This window comes from Callorhinus ursinus, unplaced genomic scaffold (assembly GCF_003265705.2).
Source record: "Callorhinus ursinus isolate GAN/ISIS: 27379988/994484 unplaced genomic scaffold, GSC_fseal_2.0 scaffold34, whole genome shotgun sequence".
Taxonomy (NCBI): domain Eukaryota; kingdom Metazoa; phylum Chordata; class Mammalia; order Carnivora; family Otariidae; genus Callorhinus; species Callorhinus ursinus.
The window spans coordinates 8,939,437-8,953,248 of NW_027397096.1; the positions used below are offsets into that span (position 1 = coordinate 8,939,437).

General features: G+C 43.3%; 1 pseudogene; it reads left to right on the forward strand.

Moving 5' to 3' along the window:
* The first annotated feature begins 3,481 nt into the window (after positions 1 to 3,481).
* Positions 3,482 to 5,237, forward strand: LOC141370429 (splicing factor U2AF 26 kDa subunit pseudogene; annotated as a pseudogene).
* The last annotated feature ends 8,575 nt before the right edge of the window (positions 5,238 to 13,812 follow it).

Sequence of the window (13,812 nt, forward strand, 5' to 3'; positions counted from 1 at the left end):
ATTTGCTGCCAACTTAATTGATTCAGAGGTTTCAATGAGAGGCTTAATGGCCACTTCATTAACTGCATCTTTGCCAGGAGGCTGAGTTTGAATTTGTCTTTGTCACCACAAGACCTTCCTAGATTTCTTTTATTAGTTGGAGATGAAACATATTTGCAACTTTCTACCCTAAACAGTTCAAAAGGGTTTATACTCTATTATCTTTCCTTCTTGCTTGCAAACAAGTAAATGCTTTTCTAAGAACATCAGGGTTTTTTTTTTCCTTCCGTATTATCTTATTAAATAGCAACCAAGGTGAATTACTAACACCTGTTTCCTGATCGCTTACTCAAAATTCACAGGCTCACTTAACACATTATCTTCATTCGAAGGTATTAAAGGTGATTGTTTTGTCAAATATTTAACTACTGCATAACATAGGTTGCCATCCCAGCGTCCAGTAATACTTTTTCATTGCACACTGTTTGGCCCTGGAAACAAAGCCACGCATTACTAAAATACATTTTGTTGTTGTTTAGCAGTGTTCCCCCTAAGCACCCATTTCTGTATCAGAGCAGGCCAGGTTTTGCTGTAGTAACAAGTTATCCCAAAAGTCTCAGTGACTTAAAACAACAAATGTTAATTTCTTTCTTTTTTCTTTCTTTCTTTCTTTCTTTCTTTCTTTCTTTCTTTCTTTCTTTCTTTCTTTCTTTTTCTTTCTTTCTTTCTTTTCTTTCTTTCTTTCCTTCTTCCCTTCCTTCCTTCCTTCCTTCCTTCCTTCCTTCCTTCCTTCCTTCCTTCCTTTCTTTCTTTTTTCATTTCACAACCCAGGCTGAATCTGGAATATTGCCCATTTTATGTCAGAAGAAAAAGAACATGACAGAACCACTCAATGACTCTTAAGAATTCTGCTTAGAGCTAATACACATTATGTCTGCTCATATTTCATTGTTCAGAGCCAATCACATTACCAGCCCTGACCCCAGTGGGGCAGAGAATATGATCTACTTCTGGATAGGGACACGAACCTTGTTGAAAATATTACAGTTTACCACACCGTGCCCCAAGATGCCTGCCCAGCTTCTGGTATCTTGTCCACAGTTCAGCTAGCAGGAAAGAGAGAAGGTAGAGTCACACTTTCTTTTTAAGGGCACAATGCGAAAATTACACACATAATTTCCAATCATAGCCCACTCGCCAGATCTTGGGAACAAGCCATAGCTAATGGCTCAACATCACAGCAATGTAGTTTTTACCTGGGTGTCCATGTAGTTGTTTTTTATTTGTTTTTTGTTTGTCTTTTACTGGGAGAATTTACTCTGAACACTATTCAAGAGATAACACCAATCTTACACAAACTCTTTTGGAGAATAGAATAGAGAACACTTTTTAGCTCTTTTTACAAGACCAGTTAACCTTGATTTCAAAACTTGATAAGGATGTTAAAAGAAAGGAAAATTACAGACCAACCTCTCTCATAAACAGGTAACACCAATCTTACACAAACTCTTTTGGAGAATAGAAAAGAGAACAATTTCTAGCTCTTTTCACAAGACCAGTTAACCTTGATTTCAAAACTTGATAAGGATGTTAAAGGAAAATTACAGACCAACCTCTCTCCTAAACATAAAGTTTTAAAAAAATGTTAATCAAATGTAAGGAAAATGAATACAGCTATATATAAAAAGTATATTACATCAAGACAAATAAAGGTTTACTCTAGGTATCCAAGAGTGATTTATATTTGCAAATCAATCAGCCTATTCACTACATTAATAGAACAAAAGAACAGCATATGGTAATCTCAACAGATGCAGAAAAATCATCTTAAACTTCTGTTTAGAAATAATACACATTACATCTCTTATTTCCTTGGTCAAAACAAGTCACATTGACGATCCTAATGCCAATGGGTCAGAGAACTATAATCTGCTTCTGGAGAGGGGTACCAATCTTGCTGAACAATATTACAGTTTACCCCAGTATCTCATGTTCTAAAGTGGGACAAAGATTCAACAAGAACTGTTAGTCAATTAGGAAGAAGAAGAAATTTCCTTAATCCGATAAAGATGACTTACAAAATAAAAACTATTAAAAATCACACCCAGTGAGGAAATATTGAAAACCCTCCTCTAGAGTTTCGGAATTAGACAAGGGTGATCTTGGGCGCCTGGGTGGCTCGGTTGGTTAAGCGACTGCCTTCGGCTCAGGTCATGATCCTGGAGTCCTGGGATCAAGTCCCACATCAGGCTCCCCGCTCAGCGGGGAGCCTGCTTCTCCCTCTGACCTTCTCCCCTCTCATACTGTTTCTCTCTCTCTCTCTCAAATAAATAAATAAAATATTTAAGAAAAAGAAAAAAGACAAGGGTGATCTTTATTTTTACTTCTATTCAACATTGTACTGGAGACCTCAGTGCGGTAAGGCAAGAATAGCCAAACAATCTTGAAGAACAATAAAGCTCTAATATTAAGACACTGTGACATGCAGAAGACCCACAGATCAAGGAGACAAGAGAATCCAGAAGCAGACAATTCACAGTCACCTGATGTAGGACACAGAAAGAGAGAGAGGTGGAAGAGGGAGAGAACTGATACAGACCAGGACTAGGGTGGAGCGAGTGAGGCAGCCATGTGCAATTGCAGGGTTGGATCCTGTATTTAAAGTTTTGATATTATGGGGTGCGTGGGTGGCTCAGTCTGCCAGCCCCCATCAGGCTCCCTGTTCAGTGGGGAGCCTGTTTCTCCCTCTCCCTCTGCCTGCCGCTCCCCAACCCCCGCTTGTGCTCGCTCTCGCCCTCGCTCTGTCAAATAAATAAATATTTTTAAAAAATAAAGTTTTGATATTTTGTTCATTGTGAATTTTGCATGAATTTTGATTTTTAAAATAGTGTTTATCTTTTTTTAAAGATTTTATTTATTCATTTGAGAAAGAGAGACGGAGAGAGAGCACAAGCAGGGGGAGCGGCAGGCAGAGGGGAGGAGAGCTGGGAGCCCGATGTGCAGCTCCATCCCTGGACCTGAGATCATGACTTGAGCGGAAGACACACGCTTAGCCATCTGAGCCACCCAGGCGCCCCACAATAGTGTTTATCCTGATTACTGAGAGGTTTTTTGGGGGAGCAGAGAGGTCGTGGAGAGGAATTGTGCGTCCTTAAATTTTATGCGGGAGAAGAGTGCTTCAATCTCCTTCCGCCAGCCAGCTCCGCTTTGTTCCTTGTCTTAAATGTGGTTACGATGACGGTTTCAAGGGTTTAGACATATGTCAAAATTCATCAAACTGTTTGCTTTAAACATGTGCAGTTTAATGTATGCTAATTATACGTCAAGACAGCTTTTTTAAAAAATTCTTTTTCAAGACACCTGTTTTTTAAAAAGCAAACATATTAAGAAATAGACTGTAAGCTCATTGTGGGCGAACTTTCCCTGAAGTCGCGTTCTTCCCGCTGAGATTGGCGCACCAAAACCCAGAAGGGCAAGTCAACCCCCAACCCCCACCCAACGCATGGCCCTTGGTGTCAGGGACCTGAAAGTCCCCGCGCACGCAAGACTCCGCAGGGGGCTGCGCTGGGGCTCGCCCTGCTACAGATTGGTGCCCACCCACCATTTCCTGGCCGGCGGGAATGGTCCGGAAATGCAGAGCCCGAGTACATTTTTTTTTTAAGATTTTATTTATTTGTTTGACAGAGAGACCCAGCGAGAGAGGGAACACAAGCAGGGGGAGTGGGAGAGGGAGAAGCAGGCGACATAGGGCTTGATCCCAGGACTCTGGGATCATGAGCCCAGCGGAAGGCAGCCGCTTAAGGACTGAGCCACCCAGGCCCCTGCCCCGTGCATTTCGATTCCCAGTGGAGAAGCGGAGGCAAGTCTGGGGCCCCGCCCTTTACCGGAAGCGCAGACCCCGCCCCCCGCAGGAGGCGTAGGTCGCCCCACCCCCCGAGTAGCGGTCACCGAGGGAAAGGGGGACGGCGGGGCGAACTGTAGGTACGTCCAGTTCCCCGAAATAGACCGAGCGATACCACGTGTGGTCACCCCTGGGGGGTGGGGGAATGAAGTTAAGAATGATTCGTTACGTTTTTATTATGAAATATTTCAGACGTACAAAAAGGCATACCACCACCCGCGTATCTACTTCCCACCGTAGTAAACGAAACATTTCTACAACTGAAGAGTCCGGTATATTCCCTCCCTCCCCCCACCTTCTCGTTTCGATCTCCCCTCCTCTCCCTCCTTTGTCCATTTACAAACTACCCTTTTTATTTAGTAGAGTTAATACAATCATCTGAGCTGGAACCAAGTGGAGTTATTTTGGAAATTCCAAAGCAATCCAAAAGTCTTGAGAATGACTTCTTCGCTTCTTCAGTTCACACCATGGAAAATCAAGGAGAGGATATATGATCCTTTTGTATACCTTGAATTCAGGAACAATTGTAACAAAGGGGATACCTTAGTTAAAAGCACTAAATTTAATTCCCTTGTATTCATTTTACCAAATAATAATAAAGTCCTCGAAATCTCCACTAAAAGTATTAGTAAGACAGAGTTGGAGGGTGTTTAGCTTCGATATTCGGGACTGAGAAGGACAAATCGGGGCCTGCCAGCACCGGGGCCGATGCTCCCGGCTTCACAACGAACGGACTTCCACCCGCACGGGAATCCAAAAACACCGCCCAGACCGCGCACGGACCGCATTGTCACATGAGCGACGGGGAGGTGCGGGAACACTGCGATGACTCGCGGAGCTGCAGATAAAGTACGGAGAGATTGAAGAGATGAATGTGTGCGACAACCTCGTGGGCAATGTCCCTGTCAAGTTTCAGCGCAGGGAGCGTGCAGAGCAAGCCGCGGCCGAACTCAGCTGGGCGGACTGTTTGTCATGCTGAGCGGTCTCCTGTCGAGACTACCCGGAGCCAGGCTGTCGGCAGTGGACGAATGTACCCGCGGTGGCCTCTGCAACTTCATACATCCGCGGTCCCTCTTCTGGAACCTCCGACATCAGTTGTGTGTGCAAGCCCCCGGGCGCTGACGAGACCTGAACACTGTCCCGAAACCAGCGCTTAAGTCTTAAGTCCAAAATCAACCGGAACTCTAAACCCCCAAACCCAAGACCAGTCTGGATCTCCAATCCGGAGATCAGTCCCTGTGCACCTGCCCTGATGCCACCCAGGAACTCTAGTCACCCCCCGCGGTCGCATACTAGCCACTGTCCCCGAGAAGGAAACCAAGGACTTTCCCCAGACCACCGGTATGGCCGCTTCTGAGACCCTGGTTCCCTTGACCTCCATCCCTGACAGGTCCAACTGTTCCTGGCCAGGACCGCTCTCTAAAATCTCCCTGAACTCCCCAGCGCCACCCTCTACGCTCTAGCACTGCACGATGTAATCTGTTCAACGCAGGGACCTTCTCTTACCACTACCCTCCCCCTTAATAAAGTTCTGTGTAGAGGATTAAAAGAAAAAGTATTAGTAAAGAAGGGATTCTTAAATTTTTAAAGTACTACTAATTTCTGGCCTAAAGTTGATTTAAATATACTGTTTCTTTTTTTAAAGATTTTATTTATTTATTTGACAGAGAGAGAGAACACAAGCAGAGGGAGGGGCAGTAGCAGGCTTCCCGCGGAGCAGGGAGCCCGATGCGGGGCTCGATCCCAGGACTCTGGGATCATGACCCGAGCAGAAGGCAGACGCTTAACGCCTGAGCCACCCAGGTGTCCCTATACTGTTTCTTTATCAGCAATAAGACCATACTTCGAAGTCAACTTTTCCTATTCCTCAATTCAAAAATTTTTAGAGAGAGTGATGGTTTATATTAGAAAGATGGAATATTGTTTAAGTTTTATTTCTTGTTTTTGCATTAATTTTCATGTTTATTCTCGAGTGTAGTATTTACCTTTAAGTATTTTGTTTCTCAATTTTAATTTTTTTCAAGTAGAAAACATAAAATTCATGCTTCTGAAAATTAAATTTGTTAATGCATTTAATGTGTTTGTGCAAGTTTTGAAGAGTCCTGTTTATAGGGTGACCACTGAGCTTATATTCTTTTTTTCTCCATGTGTGGAGAGTGTTTATTAAAGTGCTGATATATTTAAAGGATTAGAGATTTTGGCTTAATTTCTTTTTTTGAAGAGTTTATTTATTTATTTGACACAGAGAGGCATGGTGAGAGAGGGAACACAAGCAGGAGGAGTGGCAGAGGGAGAAGCAGGCCTCCTGCCCAGCAGGGAGCCCGATGCAGGGCTCAATCCCAGTACCCTGGGACCATGACCTGAGCTGAAGGCAGATGCTTAATGACTGAGCCACCCAGGCACCCCTTAATTTCTTTTTTTTCCCCTGGAAATCTTAGAGAGTGCCCTCTATCAGATTCATATGAGCTCTTAGTTGTATGTTGAAACTGATCAATATAACCATAGGATTTGAGAGACATTCATTTCTTTCTTTTCTTTTTTTTTAAGATTTTATTTATTTATTTGAGAAAGAGAGATCGTGAGAGAAAGAAAGAGAGAGCACGAGCAGAGACGAGAGGGAGAAGCAGGCTCCCTGCTGAACAGGACCCTGGGATCATGACCAGAGCTGAAGGCGGATGCTCAACTGACTGAGCCAGCCAGGTGCCCTCCTGTCTTTATTTTCTAATATCTTCTGAAGATAGGCTATTTTTCAAAGGCAACTACTTCCCTTAGTTACCCTTAGCATATCCTTACCACCTCACAAGAAGCAAACAGCTTTTTGAACTATATTACTTCAGCATCAGAAGTACTGGGATCCCAACTGGGGCATCGACTTCAGTTCACTAAGCAGTATAGGAAATCTCAGTCCATCAGGTCACAATTATCTTAAAGCAAGACACTCCCTCACTTTGATCTGATTAAACATGGAAATACTTAAAGGGATAGAAATACATACTGTGTGATTCCAACTGTATGACATTTTGGAAAAGGCAAAATGATGGAGACAGTAAAAAGATCAGTGGTTGTCCTCAGTTCGGGAAGGAGGGAGTGCTGTAAGGAAGACTAGGTTGAGCACAGGGATTTTGAGGACAGTGCAACTGTTCTGCATGATACTACCATGGTGGATACATATCATTATACATTTGTCAAAAACCCACAGAATGTATCACCCAAAGAGTGGACTCTAATGTAAACTTTGGACTTTAATAAATAAGAATGAATCAATATTGGTTCATCAATTATACCAAATTCCACACTAAGGCAAGATATTAATAACGGGAGATTGGAAGGGGAATAAGGAAGTATACCGGAACTCTATACTTTCTGCTCAATTTTTCTGTAAACCTAGAACTACTTTGAAAAATAAAGTGTTACTGATAGGAGGAATTCTTAAATCTCACGAAACAAACGGAGGGTTGCTGGAGTGGGGGGGTGGGAGGGATGGGGTGGCTGTGTGATGGACATTGGGGAGGGTATATGCTATGGTGAGCACTGTGAATTGTGCAAGACTGCTGAACCACAGACAGACCTGTACCTCTGAAACAAAAAATACATTATATGTTAAAAAGAAGAAGAAGATAGCAGTGTCGACCTGAGAGTCGGGGACCTGGGGCGGCGAAGGAACTGAGAAAAAGAGACGAGAGATGACAGTAGAGCGAGGCACAGGGGACCCCAAGCTAACAGCCCGAGGTGCCGAGGTTTATTTTCCATACTCTTATATACCTTCTACAGCGACATAGATCTATAATGATTTACAGCAGGGGCGTAGTAAGGCACATTCCTCCACGTACCCAGGATTAGTCAAGCACGTAAGAAAACAGAATAAAGGAACAAAGAGGGGAGTGCCCAGTGTGCTGTTTACAGCTGGCTTCTTATCTACTAAACATCTTCTGCTGAGTACTTTAGAACTGACCACACATGTTCCAAGGGCATTTCACTCGATCCTTTCAGGTTATTTTTAACCCTGCAATCTCGAGTTTTCTCAGAGATCTTGGAGTCTGAGCGAACATGCACCAGTGGTCGTTGTGGTGTTCTGCTTCCACAGCTCCCCCTTTCTTTTTTTCAAATTAGCAGCTGTCATAAGCACTCTGTGATAGAGATTTTGGGCACTCGTTTGTTTTTTGAGGGTTGTCTTCATCACCGGTCCTAGGCCGGACTTTCCGAAGAGGTATCCAAATTGCTCAACTGGATCCATCTGGAATGACACAAGCATAACCAGGGCCTCGGGTAATTAATTTCCCGGGCAACCAATTATCTTCCTCATTTTTTATCCACATGGGTGTGTCCTGAGTTCAGACTGAGGCTGGCGAGAAATGTTTGTCAGCTCTAGTATATGGTTCTCCTTGGGGTAAGTTTAAAAAATTTAAAATAAATAAGGTTTGTGCCATGACGTCTCGGGGGGGGAGATTCCCCCTTTCATTTTAGAAATAGTTTTACGCAGTTGTTTCTTAATGGTGGCATGTGCCCTTTCCACTACAGCTTGTACCTGAGGATTATAAGGAATACCTGTGATATGCTGTATTTGCCATTCTTTAAGGAATTCTCGTACTTTTTTGCTAGTATATGCTGGGCCATTATCTGTCTTGATACAAGTAGGTAACCCCATAATAGCGAAACATTCAAGCAAATGAGAGATAACGTGCCCAGCCTTTTCTCCCATCAATGGAGTAGCATGAAGAAATCCTGAAAAGGTGTCTATTGTAACATGAATATACGAGAGACGTCCGAAAGGTGGGAAATGAGTAACGTCCATTTGCCAAATACAATCAGGAGCTGTGCCTCTGGGATTGACACCCTCTGGATGCTCAGTTAAATGTAGAGGTCGACAAACAGGACAGAAGAGACAATCTGCCTGGCAGAACGCAAGGGTATTTTATAGTGCGAATGAGGGCGGTTGGCGTTGGTATGAAGATGGGCATGTTCTGCCTGTGGAGTTTCAAAGATAGGAGTAGCCAGTAAATAAGCAGAGTGATTCCCTTGTGTAAGAGGTCTAGGGAGGTTAGAATGAGAGCGGATATGAGTAATGAACAAAGGGTGAGTTCGAGATTGAATTTCTAATTATGGTTCTTGAAGCAGAGGGTTAATGATGGAATGAGTTGGGGAAATAAGAGCTGTTTCCAAAGGCGCAACACTGCCAACTACGTAAGTGGAATCAGATATGATATTTATAGGATGATGAACATTCTGTGATAAGAACAATCAAGCTGCAAGTTGGACTTGTTGAGCAGAAGTGTAAGGGGTTTTTATGGAGCGCTGAATAGCAGGGCCCCAGACTCCGGCGTGCCCGGAGGAAGAGCCATCAATAAAGTATGTAGGAGCTGAGGGGATTGGAATGTTAGGAACCATGCGATTTATAACCCAGGTAGTGCGCTTTAGGAAGTCCCATAGTTTACCTGATGGATAGTGGCAACCTATGCGCCCAGTATAATCAGCAAGAGTTATTTGCAGATCAGCAGAGAAGGGAAGGACTTCCTTAAAAGATGTGGAAGAGTTAGGTAAAACAATGAGCACTGGGTCAAAACCAAGAATTTGAATAGAACGCTTTTGGAGAATGAGTGAAGCGACAAGAGATAGATATGGAGTAACAGTTCGAGACGTTTTTGTATGTAAAGTCACCCATTCGAGAGGTTTGTCTTCTTGCTCTAAGACACCAGTCGGAGAATGAGGGGTAGGGAAAGTAAGAAGAAGCAGGGGAGAGAATCATTATACCTGTAAGCAAAGGCAGTTTTTAATCGCTCCTCAACAAACTGTAATTCGGCCTCCGTCTCTGAAGATAGAGTGCGAGGACTATCTAAAGCAGAGTCACCTTGTAAAGTGTTAAATAAATTTTGTATTTTATAAGTTGGAATCCCCAGAAGAGGGTGAATCCAATTACTGTCTCCTAGGAGTTTCTGAAAATCCTTAAGAGTAAGGAGGGTATCCCTACGAATTTGCATTGTTTGAGGTTTCACTGTGGTTCTATCTACCACAGTGCCTAGATAAGATGCCGGAGTAGTTTGGATTTTCCCCGGGGCTATTATGAGACCGGCGGAAGTCAGATGTTGGGAAGTGGCCTGATACACATTTTGTAATTCAGTTTCAGTTTGTGACATCAGCAAAATATCATCCATATAATGAATGATATAGGATCGAGGATAATGATCTCTTATGAGGACCTGGACAACATAATACTGACACATGGTAGGAGAATTAGTCATACCCTGTGGCAAAACTGTCCAGTGATATCATTTCATCGGTTCCTTGTTGTTAGTGCTTAGAATAGAAAAGGCAAAATTTCTCCCTATCCTCAGGGTGAATGGCTATGGTATAGAAACAATCCTTAAGATCTATTATTATCAATGGCCATTGTTTGGGAACGGCTGTAGGAGTAGGTAACCCAGGCTGCAAGGCACCCAGAGGCTCCATGACGGCATTAACATTCTGAAGGTGTATTAAGAGCCTCCACTTACCTGATTTTTTTCTGATAACAAAGACTGGAGAGTTCCAAGAAGATTGCGAAGGCTCTGTGTGTCCTGTCTGCAGTTGCTCTTGAACAATTTGTTCTAAGGCCTGCAATTTTTCTATCGGAAGGGGCCGTGAGCTGAAGGGAGGCTATCCGAGCTTGATGCGTAGGAGTGCCAATATTTCTACATAGACAAAGATAATCGAGAATGCCTCCTGTTTCTCTATGTGGCCGGATGGCTGCTTGGCAGTCCTCCTTAGCATTTTCAAAAAGCAAGCTGTCTTAGCAAGTGCTCTTTGGCAGGTTTACTATCGACTTGGCGGTCAATAGCCATTTCAGGCCGAGAAATAAAATCAGTATATGCTTCTGTAGGGCCTTGCACAATTTTTATACAACTTTGCCCCACTTCCCCTGAGGGGTTAGCTTTTCCCAAGCTGTGAGGGCAATTTCAGATCCCTGCGCTGTAGCTGCAGGTGGAGTGTTGACCAACTGCTCTCGAACATCTGCAAAGGGGCCAGAGCCAGTGAGCATTTCAAAAGAAACATGATGCATGGCTGGGTTAGCCCGATTCGCCCGAGCTTTCATATAGGCGGCATCCAATAACCACATTTTCCATTGTAATAAATCCTGTGGTTGACTTAAGGCAAGCCCGTGCAACCATAAGCACGGGCATTAATCCCATAATCATAAGGGATCCACTCTCCAGAATTTGCCCACGCTTTCAAAATCTCTATAGTATAAGGGGCTGTGGGTCCATACAAGTGGCAAGCCTTCTTTAGTTCCCTTAAGGTATTTAAATCTAATCCCTCATAGACAGGACCAACAGCCTCTGTTCAGTCTATGGGGAAAGCCATAAATAGATCATTAGCCCTTTGCCGTTGGGAGTTCCTTTTCAAGAGGTGAGAGAGCTAGAGAGGGTCGTTTAAGAGGGAATAATCTACTGTGGAGGGAGGTTGATCATCCTCGGTGGGGTCCTCCATTAAAAGCAGAGGGGCCGTGGGTGACGGCCGGGACTGTGAAGCCGCGAAAATTTTTTTACTTTCAGTCTTAGCCTTCTTTTTTTTTTTTCCTGGAAACTTTTTTTTCTTTTTTTTTTTAATTTTTATTGTTATGTTAATCACCATACATTACATCATTAGTTTTTGATGTGGTGTTCCATGATTCATTGTTTGTGTATTAACACCCAGGCCTCCATGCAATACCTACCCTCTTTAATACCCATCACCAGGCTAACCCATCCTCCCTCCCCCCTCCCCTCTAGAACCCTGTTTGTTTTTCAGAGTCCATCATCTCTCATGGTTCGTCTCCCCCTCCGATTTCCCCCCCCCCCAAAAAAAAGTCTTAGCCTTTTCTAAAGTCTCATCGTCTAGTTCATATGTATGTAAAGAGTTGGTGGTTTCCTTAGCAACCTAGCCAGGGATAACTTATCCCCAGTTTCCATAGTATTGATCACCACTCGTACTAAAGCCCAAATGGGCCAGAAATCAAAGGGGAATCGTTTCACCCTGTCTCATAGCCCTCAAGACATTATTTTTTACTCGGACCCAAGTCTCCTCATCTAAGGAGCCTTCTTCCGGAAACCAAGGATTATATTCAACTACTGTTTCCAAACATTTTTCTATGCGCTGCTTAGTAACTTTAGCTCCGTATTCTTTAAGAAAATGATGTATCGATGCAGCAAAACCTGATGTTTTTTAATTTGTTTGCCCCATAACCCTGCAATAAACTTTCCTACTTACCACCTTCTGTAGGGTTCCTATTGCTGGCCAATCACTCCTCGACGGGGGCTTCAGGTCCCTGTTCCGGTGCCACTTGTCGACCTCTGAGAGTTGGGGACCTGGGGCGGCGAAGGAACTGAGAAAAAGAGATGAGAGAAGACAGTAGAGCGAGGCACAGGGGACCTGGAGCAAACAACCCGAGGTGCCGAGGTTTATTTTCCATACTCTTATATACCTTCTACAGCGACATAGATCTATAATGATTTACAGCAGGGGCGTAGTAAGGCACATTCCTCCACGTACCCAGGATTAGTCAAGCACATAAGAATCTTTAAAACAGAATAAAGGAACAAAGAGGGGAGTGCCCAGTGTGCCGTTTACAGCTGGCTTCCTATCTACTAAACATCTTCTGCTGCGTACGTTAGAACTGACCACACATGTTCCAAGGGCATTTCACTCTGATCCTTTCGGGTTATTTTTAACCCTGCAATCTCGAGTTTTCTCAGAGATCTTGGAGTCTGAGCGAACATGCACCAGTGGTTGTTGTGGCGTTCTGTTTCCCACATAGCAGGAGGGGAATAATGAAGGGGGGAAAATCGGAGGGGGAGACGAACCATGAGAGATGATGGACTCTGAAAAACAAACTGAGGGTTCTAGGGGGAGGGGGGTGGGGTGATGGGTTAGCATGGTGGTGGGTATTAAAGAGGGCACGTTCTGCGTGGAGCACTGGGTGTTATGCACAAACAATGAATCATGGAACACTACATCAAAAACTAATGATGTAATGTACGGTGATTAACATAACAATAAAAAATTTTAAAAAAGAAAAAGAAAGTGTTAATTTTTGAAAATCCAATTAGAAAATAAACGAGATATGAAGAGACATTTCATCAAAGAAGATATACATGGCAAATAAGCACATGAAAAGACATTCAACATCGCTAACCACTGGGAAATGCAAATTAAGACCATGGTTAGATGTCACTAGACACCTATAAGAATGGCTAAAAGAAAGAGCAACAACACCAAATGCTAGTGAAGATGCAGAGATACTGGATCTCTCATAGATTGCTCATGAGAATGTGAAATGGTATAGCCACTCTGGAAAAGTTTCTTTTTTTTTTTTAAGATGATATTTTTATTTATTTGACACACAGAGAGAGAGAGAGAGAGGCACAAGCAGGGGGAGTGGCAGAGGGAGAGGGAGAAGCAGACTCCCTGCTGAGCAGGGAGCCCAACGTGGGGCTCATTCCCACGACCTGGAGATCATGACCTGAGCCAAAGGCAGATGCTTAACCATCTGAGCCACCCAGGCATCCTTGGAAAAGTTTCTTAAAAAAGGAAATATGCACTTACCATATGACCCAGGAATTGCGCTCCCAGGCATTTTTTCCAGAGAAATGAAAATCTATGCAAACCCAACACCTGTACATAATTATTTATAGCAGCTTTATTTGTAATAGCTGCAAACTGGAAGCATCCAAAGTGTCCCTCAATAGATGAATAGTTCAGCAAACCCTGGCACATCCTTACCATGAAATACCACTCAGAAATAAAAAGGAATAAACCATTGATAGATACAACAACTGGATAAATCCTAAAGGCATTATACGGAGTGAGAAGAACCAATTTCAAAAAGTCACATATTTTATGATTTCATTTATATAACATTCTTGAAATTAGAAAATTATGGAGCTAGAATAAAGATTAGTGGTTGCCAGGGGTTAGGACGG